General features: G+C 38.2%; 1 long non-coding RNA gene across 1 annotated transcript; it reads left to right on the top strand.

Moving 5' to 3' along the window:
- The first annotated feature begins 10,011 nt into the window (after window positions 1-10,011).
- LOC112750193 (uncharacterized) lies at window positions 10,012-12,997 on the top strand. Its single transcript, XR_003175445.2, has 4 exons — window positions 10,012-10,681; window positions 11,357-11,436; window positions 12,463-12,586; window positions 12,692-12,997. It is a non-coding gene; the product is annotated as an uncharacterized lncRNA (long non-coding RNA).
- The last annotated feature ends 3,068 nt before the right edge of the window (window positions 12,998-16,065 follow it).

Below are 16,065 nucleotides of genomic sequence, written 5' to 3'. Positions count from 1 at the left end.
GACTCTGGGGTCATATTCTAACCCCTCTACTGCTTCATATGGGAGTAGCATATGCATACCCTCCATTGGAGTTAGTAGCTTTGAGTTGAATCCTCAGCTCATTATCATGGTGCAGCAAAGTTGCCAGTATTCCGGTCTTCCACAGGAAGAACCTACAGAGTTTCTGGCACAGTTTCTACAGATTGCTAACACAGTACATGATAAGGAAATAGATCAGGATGTCTACAGACTATTACTGTTTCCATTTGCTGTAAAAGATCAAGCTAAGAGGTGGTTAAATAACCAACCTAAGGCCAGCATAAGAACATGGAAACAGCTGACAGAAAAATTCCTGAATCAATATTTCCCTCCAAAAAGGATGACACAGCTAAGGCTGGACATCCAAGGCTTTAAACAAGGAGATAATGAATCTCTTTATGATGCTTGGGAGAGATACAGAGAGATGCTGCAAAAATGCCCCTCTGAAATGTTTTCAGAGTGGGTTCAGTTAGACATCTTCTACTATGGGCTTGTAGAAGGAGCTCAGATGTCTTTAGATTACTCAGCTGGTGGATCTATCCATATGAGAAAGACAATCGAAGAGGCTCAAGAGCTCATTGATACAGTTGCCAGGAATCAGCATCTGTATCTAAGCAGCAACCCTTCCATGAATGAAGAGGTTAAAACAGTAACTGCTGAATTCAGTACTGTAAAATAAGCTGCTGAATTCAATCAGCAATTAGATTTTCTAACAAAGCAGCTAGCTGAATTCAAAGACAGGTTACAGGAGACAAGGATAGCTAATATACATATGGAAGAACAGTTTAAGCAAACAAAGCAGCAGCTATCAAAACAAATAGCAGAAGAATGCCAAGCAGTTCAATTAAGAAGTGGGAAAACATTAAATACCCCACCTCAAGGCATCAAAAATTCAAGAAATGAGCGACCCACCAAAGATTCCCCTGAGGACAGTAAGAGCCCAGGGAAAAATAATTCTGGCACTAAAACGCCAGAAAATGGGTGGAAGGCTGGCGCTGAACGCCCAGACCATGCCCAAAACTGGCGTTCAGCGCCAGAAACAAGGCAGGATTGGCGTTCAACGCCAGAAACAGGCAAGAATCTGGCGTTGAACGCCCAACAGGGGCACATTTCTGGCGTTCAGGCGCCAGGAACAGACAGTGAGCTGGCGTCTAACGTCACTCCAGTTTCTGACTCTGGTACTCAATTGCCAGTGAGGGATCAGACACACACAAGTGCTGATAACAACCCCTCTAAAAAGGCTTCTTTAACCACTAAGGTTGAGGAATATAAAGCCAAGATACCTTATCCTCAAAAACTCCAGAAAGAGGAGCAGGATAAGCAATTTGCTCGCTTTGCAGATTATCTAAGGACTCTTGAAATAAAGATTCCATTTGCAGAGGCACTTGAGCAAATACCTTCTTATGCCAAGTTCATGAAAGAGATCTTGAGTCATAAAAAGGAGTGGAGAGAAACAGAAAGAGTTCTCCTCACTGAAGAATGCAGTGCAGTCATTCTGAAAAGCTTTCCTGAAAAGCTTAAAGACCCTGGGAGTTTTCTGATACCATGCATATTAGAAGGTGATTGCACCAAGACAGCTTTATGCGATCTTGGGGCAAGCATCAACCTAATACCTGCATCCACTATCAGGAAGCTTGGCTTAACTGAAGAAGTTAAACCAACCCGGATATGTCTCCAACTTGCTGATGGTTCCACTAAATACCCATCAGGCGTGATTGAAGACATGATTGTCAGAGTTGGGCCATTCGCCTTTCCCACTGACTTTGTTGTGCTGGAAATGGAGGAGCACAAGAGTGCTACTCTCATTCTAGGAAGACCCTTCCTAGCAACTGGACGATCCCTCATTGACGTCCAGTAGGGGGAAATAACCCTGAGGGTCAACGATGACGAGTTCAAGTTGAACGCTGTCAAAGCCATGCAGCATCCAGACACATCAACAGACTGCATGAAAGTTGACCTTATTGACTCTTTGGTAGCGGAGATCAACATGGCTGAGAGTCTCGAATCAGAGTTGGAAAACATCTTTAAAGATGTTCAGCCTGATTTGGAGGATTCAGGGGACGTGAAAGAGCCTCTGAACTTTCTTCTGAAAGAGGAAAAACCTCCTAAACCAGAGCTCAAGCCACTGCCACCATCCTTGAAATATGCATTTCTAGGAGAAGGTGACACTTTTCCAGTGATCATAAGCTCTGCTTTAAATTCACAGGAAGAGGAAGCACTTATTCAAGTGCTAAGGACACACAAGACAGCTCTTGGGTGGTCCATAGGTGACCTTAAGGGCATAAGCCCAGCTAGATGCATGCACAAAATCCTATTGGAGGATAATGCCAAACCAGTGGTTCAACCACAGAGGCGACTAAATCCAGCCATGAAGGAAGTGGTGCAGAAAGAGGTCACCAAATTACTAGAGGCTGGGATTATTTATCCCATTTCTGATAGCCCCTGGGTGAGCCCTGTTCAAGTCGTCCCAAAAAAGGGAGGCATGACAGTGATTCATAATGAAAAAAATGAACTGGTTCCTACAAGAACAGTTACAGGGTGGCGCATGTGTATTGACTACAGAAGGCTCAATACAGCCACCAGAAAGGATCATTTTCCTTTACCATTCATAGACCAGATGCTAGAGAGACTAGCAGGTCATGATTATTACTGCTTTTTGGATGGCTATTCAGGCTATAACCAGATTGCAGTGGATCCCCAGGATCAAGAGAAAACAGCATTCACATGTCCATCGGGAGTGTTTGCTTATAGAAGGATGCCCTTTGGGCTATGCAATGCGCCTGCAACCTTCCAGAGATGCATGCTCTCTATTTTCTCTGACATGGTGGAAAAATTTCTGGAAGTCTTCATGGATGACTTCTCAGTATATGGAGACTCATTCAGCTCCTGTCTTGATCACCTAAAACTTGTTCTGAAAAGATGCCAAGAAACCAACCTAGTTTTAAACTGGGAAAAGTGTCACTTCATGGTGACTGAAGGAATTGTTCTTGGGCATAAAATCTCAAACAAGGGAATAGAGGTGGATCAAGCAAAAATAGAGGTAATTGAAAAATTACCACCACCTGCCAATGTTAAGGCAATCAGAAGCTTTCTGGGGCATGCAGGATTCTATAGGAGGTTTATAAAGGATTTTTCAAAAATCGCAAAACCTCTAAGCAATCTGCTAGCTGCTGACACGCCATTTGTGTTTGACACAACATGCCTACAGGCGTTTGAAACGCTGAAAGCTAAGCTGGTCACAGCACCAGTCATTTCTGCACCAGACTGGACATTGCCATTTGAGTTAATGTGTGATGCCAGTGATCATGCCATTGGTGCAGTATTAGGACAGAGGCATGACAAGCTTCTGCATGTCATTTATTATGCCAGTCGCGTTCTAAATGATGCCCAGAAAAATTACACAACCACAGAAAAAGAACTACTTGCAGTGGTTTACGCCATTGACAAGTTCAGATCATACTTAGTAGGATCAAAAGTGATTGTGTATACTGACCATGCTGCTCTTAAATATCTACTCACAAAGCAGGATTCAAAACCCAGGCTCATCAGATGGGTATTGCTTCTGCAAGAGTTTGATATAGAAATAAGAGACAGAAAAGGGACAGAGAACCAAGTGGCTGATCATCTGTCCCGGATAGAGCCAGTGGAAGGGACGTCCCTCCCCTTTCTTGAGATCTCTGAAACGTTCCCTGATGAGCATCTATTTGCCGTTCAGGAAGCACCATGGTTTGCCGATATTGCAAACTATAAAGCTGCAAGGTTCATACCCAAGGAGTACAATAGAATACAAAAGAAGAAATTAGTTACTGATGCAAAGTACTACTTGTGGGATGAACCCTATCTCTTTAAGAGATGTGCAGACGGAATTATCCGTAGGTGTGTCCCCAGAGAGGAAGCACAGAGAATCCTATGGCATTGCCACGGATCTCAATATGGAGGCCATTTCGGAGGTGAGCGAACAGCCACCAAGGTCCTCCAATGTGGCTTCTATTGGCCCACACTCTATAAAGATTCCCGAGAGTTTGTACGTAATTGTGACAGTTGCCAAAGAGCTGGTAACCTGCCTCATGGTTACGCTATGCCTCAACAAGGGATCTTGGAAATAGAGTTGTTTGATGTATGGGGAATTGACTTCATGGGACCTTTCCCACCATCATACTCAAACACTTATATTCTGGTGGCAGTTGACTATGTATCAAAATGGGTTGAGGCTATTGCCACACCCACCAATGATACTAAAACAGTGCTGAAGTTCCTCCAGAAACATATCTTTAGCAGGTTTGGTGTCCCTAGAGTGTTAATCAGTGATGGGGGCACTCACTTCTGCAACAAACAGCTTTACTCTGCCATGGTTCGGTATGGAATTCGCCACAAAGTGGCCACTCCATATCATCCACAAACCAACGGGCAAGCTGAAGTCTCTAACAGAGAATTAAAGAGAATCCTGGAACGGACAGTAAATACCCGTAGAAAGGATTGGGCAAGGAGCTTGGATGATGCTCTGTGGGCTTACAGAACAGCATTCAAGACCCCTATAGGGACCTCTCCATACCAACTCGTGTATGGTAAGGCATGCCACTTGCCCGTGGAACTGGAACATAAGGCCTACTGGGCAACCGGATTCCTAAACTTAGATGCCAAATTAGCAGGAGAAAAACGATTGCTCCAGCTAAATGAGCTAGAGGAATTCAGATTCACAGCTTTCGAAAATGCCAAGCTTTATAAAGAAAAATAAAAAAATGGCATGACAAAAAGCTGTCATCTAGAATCTTTGAACCAGGACAGAAGGTCCTGTTGTTTAACTCTAGACTCAGGCTATTCCCCGGGAAACTGAAATCCCGGTGGAGGGGACCATACGTGATTACAAGTGTGTCACCATATGGTTATGTGGAGCTTCAAGATATTGATTCTGATAAGAAGTTCATTGTCAATGGACAGAGAATCAAGCATTATCTTGAAGGCAACACTGAGCAAGAATGCTCAAGGCTGAAGCTAGATTAAAAGCTCAGCAAGGTCCAGCTAAAGACAATAAAGAAGCGCTTGCTGGGAGGCAACCCAGCCATGGGGCAACAATCCTCTAAGAATTTTGCCCTATTTTTATTTTTATTTGTTTATATAAAGTTCACTGACACTAAGGTAAAGAATCATTTGCATAAGTTTACAGGGTTACAGAAGGAATCTACACACAAAACAGAGATAGGGAGCTTACTGGCAAGAAAACGCCAGTGAAGGTGGGGAGGAGCTCTCCTTCTACCCATCTCCTTCTTTTTCTTTTGCTTGAGGACAAGCAAAGCTCTAAGTTTGGTGTGCTTATCCGTGATCACTAAGATCATGGCCCCTAAAGGAAAACAACCCACTCCAAGAGGAGCAAGGGCATGATTTAAAGGAACTAAAGCGCCAGAAATTCTCTCTTGAAGGACCAAGCACCTCACAGACTAGAGGAACATCCACTTCCCAAACCTCAAGGTTGTTGAGTTCTAATCTTAGCCTTAACTCTGTGATACTGTTCTTATTTTAATTTTACCTTAGGAGTCATATAGTAGTAATTAGTATCTATTTTGATTTTATCTCCAATTAAGCTATAGTTTATTTTTCTCATCATCAGCAAACATGAATAAAGTAGTAGATCTTTTGAATAAGAAGCAATAAAATTTCGAGTTTTAATAAGAAAAATTCTAATTAGCTAAATGTGGTGGCAATGCTTTCTGTCTTCTGAATGAATGCTTGAACAGTGCATATATCTTTTGAATTTGTTGTTTAAGACTGTTAAATATGTTGGCTCTTGAAAGAATGAGGAACATGAGACATGTTATTGAGAATCTGAAAAATCATAAAAATGATTCTTGAAGCAAGAAAAAGCAGCAAAGAACAAAGCTTGCAGAAAAAAAAAAAAAAAAGAAAAGAGAAAGAAAAAAAGAGAAAGCAAGCAGAAAAAGCCAAAGCCCTTAAAACCAAAAGGCAAGGGTAATAAAAAGGATCCCAAGGCTTTGAGCATCAGTGGATAGGAGGGCCAAAAAGGAATAAAATCCTGGCCTAAGCGGCTAAATCAAGCTGTCCCTAACCATGTGCTTGTGGCGTGAAGGTGTCAAGTGAAAACTTGAGACTGAGCGGTTAAAGTCAAGGTCCAAAGCAAAAAGAAGAGTGTGCTTAAGAACTCTGGACACCTCTAATTGGGGACTTTAGCAAAGCTGAGTCACAATCTAAAAGGTTCACCCAATTATGTGTCTGTGGCATTTATGTATCCGGTAGTAATACTGGAAAACAAAGTGCTTAGGGCCACGGCCAAGACTCATAAAGAAGCTGTGTTCAAGAATCATCACACTGAACTAAGAGAATCAATAACACTATCTGAATTCTGAGTTCCTACAGATGCCAATCACTCTGAGCTTCAATGGATAAAGTGAGATGCCAAAACTGTTCAGAAGCAAAAAGCTACTAAGTCCCGCTCATCTAATTAAAATCTGAGCTTCAATCAAAAACTCTGAGATATTATTGCTTCTCTACCTATTAGTCTTCTATTTTATTTGTCTAGTTGCTTGAGGACAAGCAACAGTTTAAGTTTGGTGTTGTGATGAGCGGATATTTTATACGCTTTTTGGGGATAATTTCATATAGTTTAGAGTGTGTTTTAGTTAGTTTTTAGTCTATTTCTAGTAGTTTTTAGGAAAAATTCATATTTCTGGACTTTACTATGAGTTGTGTGTTTTTCTGTAATTTCAGGTATTTTTCTGGCTGAAATTGAAGGAGCTGAGCAAAAATCTGATTCAGGCTGAAAAAGGACTGCTGATGCTGTTGGATTCTGACCTCCCTGCACTCAAAGTGGATTTTCTGGAGCTACAGAACTCGAAATGGCGTGCTTCCAATTGCGTTGGAAAGTAGACATCCAGGGCTTTCCAGCAATATATAATAGTCCATACTTTGCACAAGAATTGACGACATAAACTGGCGTTCAACGCCAGTTCTCTGCCCAATTCTGGCGTCCAGCGCCAGAAAAGGATCAAAAACTGGAGTTGAACGCCCAAACTGGCATAAAAACTGGCGTTCAACTCCACAAATGGCCTCCGCACGTGAATTGCTTAAAGTCTCAGCCCCAGCACACACCAAGTGGGCCCCAGCACACCAAGTGGGCCCCAGAAGTGGGTCTCTGCATCATCCATCATAGTCCACTCATATTTTGTAACCCTAGGCTACTAGTTTAGTATTTAAACAACTTTTAGAGACTTATTTTGTATCTCATGACATTTTAGATCTAAACTTTGTATTCTCTAACGGCATGAGTCTCTAAACCCCATTGTTGGGGGTGAGGAGCTCTGCTGTGTCTCAATGAATTAATGCAAGTATTTCTGTTTTCCATTCAAACACGCTTGTTCCTATCTAAGATGTTCATTCGCGCTTAACTGTGATGAAGGTGATGACCCGTGACATTCATCACCTTCCTCAACCCATGAACGTGTGCCTGACAACCACCTCCGTTCTATATCCGATTGAATGAGTATCTCTTAGATTCTTTAATCAGAATCTCCGTGGTATAAGCTAGAACTGATGGCAGCATCCATGAGAATCCGGAAAGTCTAAACCTTGTCTGTGGTATTCCGAGTAGGATTCAAGGATTGAATGACTGTGACGAGCTTCAAACTCCTGAAGGCTGGGCGTTAGTGACAGATGCAAAAGGATAGTAAATCCTATTCCAACCGGATCGAGAACCAACCGGTGATTAGCCGTGCTGTGACAGAGCGCGTGAGCGTAGTTTTCACTGGAAGGATGGAAGGTAGCCATTGACAACGGTGATCCACCAACACACAGCTTGCCATAGGAGGACGTGCGTGCGTGAATTAGAAGACAAAGGAAAGCAGAGATTCAGAGGACAAAGCATCTCCAAAACTCCAACATATTCTCCATTACTACACAACAAGTAACTTTTAATCTATGCTCTACTGGTTATTCATAATTCAACTGATAAACATAATTGACTTCCTGACTAAGATTTACAAGATAACCATAGATTGCTTCAAACCAACAATCTCTGTGGGATTCGACCCTTACTCACGTAAGGTATTACTTGGACGACCCAGTGCACTTGCTGGTTAGTGGTACGAGTTGTGAAAAGTGTGATTCGCAATTTGTGCTACCACCTACGCTTAACCCACTTGTTCTTATTTTAGCACATTACAAGCCTTAAAGCGGAAAACAATGAATGTTCTTTATTTGGATCTTTGATTGGCTTAGGCTAGTGAGTGTGAGTGTCATCCAAGAGTGGGAAAACTTTGGGACATTGGTTGGGATAAAAGGGTGTTTGTGTTTTGTATTTTTATATTGGGGAATTGGTACATACTCATGTATTGATTAAATGTATAGACCTTATGCATTGATGTTCTTGTATATAGTTTGAAAGAAAAAGAAAAAATGAAAAGAAAAAGAAATAAAAGTGAAAAAGGAAAAAAGAAAAGAAAAGAAAAAAAAATGTATATAGAAAAAGAAAGAAAAAAAAGAAGAGCAATAAAGGGGAAAAAATGCCCCAAAATGAAGCTTAATAAGAATCAATGCATAAGTGTTGTGAAATGAAAAGAAAATGCATGAGTATGTGAAAAAGTGAGGAATGGGTAGTTAGATTAGTACTTAATTGTATAGGTCATTATATAGGTTAGGTGGGAAAGTTTAAGTTAATCAGAGATTCAAATCCTTAAGTCCACTAGCCATATATGATCCTACCTTGACCCTAGCCCCATTACAACCTAAAGAAAAGACCTCATGATACATGTATGCATGCATTGAATAATTGTTGATTGTTAGAAGAAAAACAAATCTTGGAAAGCATGATTAGGGGAGAATTGAGAGAATCAACCCCAAACACCGAGCGACTAGAGTGCAAACACTTCCGGTGAGGGTTCGATGCTCAATTCCTTGATTCCCGGCTTTCATGAGCGTTCTTCTCGCAAGTCTACTTGAACTTCATTTTGATATTCGAATTGGTAGGATTCATGAATCGTTATATGATCTTGGCCCTACTTGTGCACGTATGACTTGGAGGATTGATTTATTTTTAACCAAGTAGGTAAAACCATTTTGCATTTAGTTGCATCCATTTAGATAATTGCATATAGTTTAGGTTGCAAGCATATGATGTATTAAATAAATATTAGTAGTTTTAAATTATTTATTATTTATTAGAGAACTTTATGCATTAGAATTCTCTAATAATTTGTTGTTCATTTTAAGCTGATTTTGATATGTTCTTACTTCACGGTAAAATAACATATAAAAATTTGTTAGTAGACAGTATTACTAGGTTATTTTATGGTCACATTAAGTATACAAGTCTGATTTATTGAAAAAAGTAAATTACTAAAACTGATTAATAACTATTTTAGAGTTGATATACTTGACACTAGATTAAAAAAAAAGCGAACAATGCATAACATGTTATATTTTTATTAGTCAAATTATTATAATTTAAATTAATTTTAATAAAACAACTTAAATTAAAAAAAAGATTTAAAACTTAATAACATAAAAATGATTTAATAACTTAATAATGGAAGTGTTATATAATTAAATTTAAGATATTTCTATTATGAATAAATTATAGTATATTTATTAAATTGAGTTCTTAGAGTTAGAGATTAATTTATTAGGAATGATTAAATGGATTTTTGTAAATACTTTAGATTTAAGTCAATTAATATTTATGTACAACTTTTATTTTAATTAGTTATTTTATATAAATTGAAATTAAAGTTATGATGAAAAAATAATGAAAGGTCATATAATTTAATTTAGGTAATTGATATTTTAAATTTATCCGTATTTTATAAAATGTAATTAGCATGTTTATTTTATAATTTAAATTATAAATAATTATTTGAACTCAATGATATCTTGATAAATGAAATTTTATCTATTCTAAAAATAATCCTTACAATATTATATTTAAATTCTAGATTGTTATTCTATCACAAATATTTTATAAAGTTGTTATATTACTCATATATATTTAACTCTAACTCTAAAATTTCTAAATAAAACCCTAATTCCCCAATCCCTAAATCAAAACACAATGCACGCACACGTTTAGAAAAGGAAGGAAACGAGAAACAGGGGGAGCTCGAGGGGGAAGAAGAAGGGAAGGAGAGGGAGAAGAGCGTGCCGGCGTTGCGCCCAGCTCATCGTCGTGGAGCTGTTGCCGCTCTCATCACGGGCCGTCGCTTGTTGTCGCTGCTGGATTCTTCGTCAGTGCTACTGCAGACAAGAAGAGAAAGAGAGAAAGCCAGTGCGAGAGAAGAGGAGGAGGGGTGCTGTCTCGCGCCGTCACTATCACGCCTTGTTGTCGTAGCTATGGAGACCGCCACCGTTGTTGGAATCGCGAACTGAGGAGAAAGGGAGAGCGACGATGAGGGAGATTGACGAAAGCCAGTGAAGCGCGTGAAAGAAGGGGAGCCAATTTTCGTCATCGCCACCGCACCCAGTCACCACCGGTGGAGCTCGCCATCCTTGGAGGTGAATCGGTGTTGCGTCCTTGCTGCCAGGGCCACCAGCGCTACTGCTACTCCTCAAATTCCTCCTCTTTTCCTTTGGGGGTTTCTGCCTCAAATTCCACCCCCCAACATCACCATCCTTCTTGTATTCGTTGGGGAACTTCTTACTTCTTAGTTTCCTGATTTTTTAGGTATTCGTTTTTCACTTTTCTTTTAAAATATATAAATAACAATAATAAAAAAGAATCTCTTACACACTATATTTTGTGCTAGTGATATATTCTTCTGTGTTGTGGATAACTAGATCATGCAATTTTATAAGTCCTGCCCCCATTTAGACAATCTTATGAGGCATGCCGTTTCTTCCTTTTCTGAATGAACATCTGAAATTTAGTCACCATCTGATTTGTTTTTACCTAGTATTCAATCCTGTTTAGCAGAAAGACGGATATTCCTTGCTCATTATCAGACAATCACTTATTCACAAACCCCTGTGGGGCTAATAGTTTTATTGCTGTCAATTTTATGAAAGTGAGATCTATAGTTTTATATAATGGATAATGGAATAATTTGTAACAACCAGATCCTAAATTTTGATAACTCTAGTCTTTAGGTATTTGTCATTTTATCTCTAAGTGGTTGAGTATTATATTGGTATAAATAGAGACATTGGGTTAAAGAAAAGGCTTTTCCAGGCCATAATGCTAAGACATATCCTCTTGAGATGTTGGCCTTGTGACCAAATTATTATCATTATTATGCACTTGTCTTCTGTATAATTTTCAGAAAGCTGTATTGACTTGTATTACTTGGGTGCTTCCCTTGCTAATTTGCTCTATTTTCATTTTCATTGGCGGGGTGCAAAGCTGAATACGATCCTAAGAGTGACTTATTGGATCAAGAGTTCATGCTGAGAGGGAAATGGTATCAACGGAAGGATGTAGAGGTAAACATGAAAAAGTAGATTTCATAATTTCAGTAAAGCTTTTTAATGTTAGCTATGTGAGAATGTAAATCTGTTTCTTCTTTTGTTTAATTTTCCATGAACATAAAAGGTCGTGGCAAAAGGGTGAATGATTAGGCAGCCAATTGTTGGCTTAAATGAGGATCATGAACCTATAAACTTAGTCTAGAGCTAATAAATTTCAGCGTAGATTGGATATTATAACTTGTAAGACATTAGGACTTGTAGATATATGCTTGAACATGATAGTTATTGTGGAGTTATGGCTTTATGCTAAAAGATATACAGTTTTGTAACTTGATTTTTCATCTCTTGAAATTATATTTGGATGCCACACAATGTGTTCCTTACTTAGAATGTCAGCATGAAACAATTACTTAGTTATTAAGTTTTAAAAAATAAAACTATAGTAGGATGACACAAATTCTCACATTTAAATTCCAATAGAAGATTTTTTTGTTGGATTTGTATCTCAATGGGAGCTATAACTAGGCAGGCTTTTATCATTCACTTTCTAGCTTCGACCTTTTTCTTTGGAAGGAGGGTTAGAAATGGCTTGCTAAGCAACAATGGGTTTGTAGGGAAAAAAACTTGGGTTTAGTTCACAGTTAATGCATTGTCATAATTAGTTGCTACCGAAGAGATCTCATTAATTTGTTAAATACTTCCTCCATTAAGATTTTGTGGTTATTTGTAAGGAACTAAGGATCATATAAAACGTAAAGGGATTACAGTCCATTATATGGTGGCTAAAATGGCTTGTGAAAGAGGGTGTTTCCATCATTGTGATTCTTGAGAAGTAGATTTTTGTATCTCTGTAGCACTAAGGATTTCATATTATATTCATGAGAAAAAATTATTTTAGTAAGTTTATTTGTTGAATTGGAAACTCATGTATGTTTTTGTTCTAAAGTGAATCAATTTTTTTCTCCTTGTTAAGTGCATGTAAGGATTCAACTTATCATTTTGACCGGTATATCATGCCATTAATTATGTGACTCTCTTCAGCCTTATGTATGGAGTTGAGGATCCGTCAATTACAGGGATGGTTTTAGATAGTTCATTCTCTGATTTGGTTGATTTGATGATGGAACTTGTAGATACATATAAAGTTCGTCTTCCAAAGTTCACTGTGAGTATATATAGTTGTTTTTATACTTATAACTAATGCTGAATCAAAATTTGGTAATAGTTTTACTATTGTTAAGCTGTTTTTGTTTGATTTTTAATGTTATAGTTAAAGTTTGCAATCCAATACATGCAAAGAGCAACTCAAAAGCTTTTAGGTTGCACTGAAGAAAATCCAGAAGAAGGGAAAGGGTGCTGCCTAATTGTTCTATTCTCATACTTGTATTTTAGATGAGATGGAATGAGTCTTATAATGACTTTAGTTATCTACATGTAATATTTTGATGTCTTGTGTACTTTTTGAAACGAGATTTTATGTGTTATTACATGTAATGGATAATTACACTATTTTTATTTGTGTTGTTTGGACTAAAAATATATCTAGCTTATAATAAAATTTTTATGATTTAGATTTCTTGAATTTCTTATTTTTAGATATATTTGGTGATTATCATCGTTTTGGGAGGTGATTATGTTTTAAAAAAAATTAAATCGCATAAAACAAAACAGGCTATGGTCACGGTTTTTAAGTAGGGTGACCATAGATAGACTATGGTCACGGTGAAAACCGTGACCATAGATAAGGCTATGGTCACGGTTTTAAGGAGGGGTGACTATAGAGGCTATGGTCACGGTGAAAACCATGACCATAGATAAGGCTATGGTCACGGTTTTAAAAAGAGCAAGGCTATAGTCACGGTTTTAAGGAGGGGTGGCCATAGAGGCTATGGTCACGGTTTAAGGAGGGGTGACCATAGAGCTATGGAGACGGTGAAAATCGTAACCATAGATAAGGCTATGGTCACGATTTTAAAGAGGGATGACCATAGAGGCTATGGTCACGGTGAAAACCGTGACCATAGATAAGGCTATGGTCACGGTTTTCAGGAGGGGTGACCATAGAGGCTATGGTCACAGTTTAAGGAGGGGTGACCATAGAGCTATGGCCACAGTGAAACCGTGACCATAGATAAGGGTATGGTCACGGTTTTAAAGAGGGGTGACCATAGAGACTATGGTCACGGTTTTCAAGAGGAGTGACCATAGAAGCTATGGTCACGGTGAAAAAACGTGGCCTAAAGTGTCAGAATTTAAAAATTGAAACCGTGACCATAGATAAAAAAACCGTGACCATAGACCTATGGCCACGAGAGAATAGGCCACGGTAAAAACCCGTGACCATAGGTCCAAAACCGTGACCATAGATCTATGGTCACCTTTTTTCCTAGCTATGGTCATGGTTTTTTACCGTGACCATAGGCTTTTTTTTTTGTAGTGAATGCTTGGTTGGATTTTAGAGTAGATTTTGGTACTCTTGGTTAGTGATTGAGGATTTAGGACCCTTGAGATCATTGAAGTCCAGTTTCATTGGTGATTTAGGGTTGTTAGTGGTTCTAGGACCAACTATGTCCACTTGACTTAATCCTTCGATGTTAGAGGGCAACTAAGTGGAATTAACTCTTGTAATTACCATGTTGTGGTCAATGATCCAAGATAGGAACCCTTGACTCTTAATCCTTGTCAAGACCCATTTTAGTTGTTAGTTTTACTTTCTTGCAATTTATATTTTCTTGTTAATCAAACCCAACCCCCCCCCAAAAGATACAATCATAACCAATAATAAAAACACTTCCCTGCAATTCCTTTGAGAGACGACCCGAGGTTTAAATACTTCGGTTTTTATTGGGTTTGCTTAAGTGACAAACAAATTAAACGTTGATTGAGGTTTAATTGTCAGTTTAGATCTATACTTGCAACGCGATTTTATTGAGAAATTCTTAACCGCCATTAATCCTCCGTCATAGAGCATTAAAATTTTATACTATAACTGAAAAATTCATCTGTTGCATTTCCAATTGGCGTGTTGGCCATTGTCTCATCCCCTATGGGCGTTTCTGTATATGTCTTGTTCATACGCACTTTATCCCCCCAATGCATCCGTTTTGTGACTCTTGACTGCAATTTCTGTTTAAATAAATTGGAGGTTGAACAACTATAAGTGATAATAAAAAAGTCACCTAACACAAATATAATCCGATCAAGTAAATCTAGTATGCTCAAATATATAAATGAGTTTAGTTTGAAAGTTTACCCAAGGCTGCTTCGTGCAGAGTAAATTAAAGAATGGACAATAACATCCACAATTCCAATCAATTAACATCCATAAGGCCACACGGATAGCATCAGGTGTCAGGCATACATAACATCCAAACTAAAAAGACAAATATTAGCTATTCGAACTCCTATTTAAGGTAACTAGTATTAGCATTAGTTAGATCTTTATTTAATTGGATTAACCCTTATCAAACTGTCATACATGTTGCACTTTGAAACCAAAGCAGCTTAGTAACAAGGTTTTTAACTATGCATATAAGGGAGAGTAGAAATGATGTTATACATATTAATCCGTCGATACTCACAGTTTTCAAAGTTATTATTTTACGAAGTGAATGCTAAAACATAAAATGATGTATCTAAATGTGTAAGGTCAATTGCCATGCTCAACATAAGTAGCTCCAATAGTTTTTTAAAGATGAATCTAGAAGTTACAGCATCAATATCACACTTCTAAAATTAGATAAATATTTAATTACTCTATAGATGGTAAAACTTTATATACGAATGTACTAATTAATTAATTTAACAATGATAAAAAAAAATAAAAAATATTTATACTAGAATACTATTAAAAAGAGGCAGGTTAGAGCAATAAAATTTTATGCTATAACTGAAAAATCATTGGATTGCCTTTTTTTGGAAAGATGTTCCTCAAATTTAGCAGCTGATGCATGTCCAGCCGGTATGTCGGTCTCAGTTTCATCTACCGTGGGAGATTCTTTACGAGTCTTTCTATTAGACTTTGTTTTTTTCCTAATGCATTATCTCTTTGATACGCGGTTGTGCTTTTTTAGTAGCCCAGGCATCTTCCCAATTAAATTTAGAAGACCTTACAGTGGACAAAGAGTAAGTTTTATTTTTGTTAGAGCATTAAAGAAGTGATCCGATTAACATATCTTTCACACTTATCACTATTAAAAGATTATATATCTATCATATGCCTCACCAAATGAGATGTACTTTCCTCTTCATCCATCGTCTTCAGATCAACAAGCGACCAGTCTCTGATCCACAGTTCTCTCCCATTATATCTTTCTAAATCTCCATTCTTGTTAGCATGGAGATATATAATCTGAAAGTTATAGTAATTTCTATAAACAAGGTATACGATACACTAACAAATAACAAATCAAAGGTTAGGGATATACGGCTCACCAGCAATGCGAACATACATCCATCCATTGTCTTCTTCCCTACATCCCGAAATCTCAGAAATCCCTCAATTAGAAAATTATAAATGTACCTCGCCCAATATATCTTCCTTGGGCTCGATACATCAATGGCAGCCCGTATATGTATGCCTGAAACGGTGGCCTTCGGTGACAGAAAGAACAAACACTTCGCTATCAACATGATGAACTGTCT

Source organism: Arachis hypogaea, chromosome 15, assembly GCF_003086295.3.
Source record: "Arachis hypogaea cultivar Tifrunner chromosome 15, arahy.Tifrunner.gnm2.J5K5, whole genome shotgun sequence".
Taxonomy (NCBI): Eukaryota; Viridiplantae; Streptophyta; class Magnoliopsida; order Fabales; family Fabaceae; genus Arachis; species Arachis hypogaea.
This window is presented reverse-complemented; position numbering and strand designations above follow the sequence as displayed.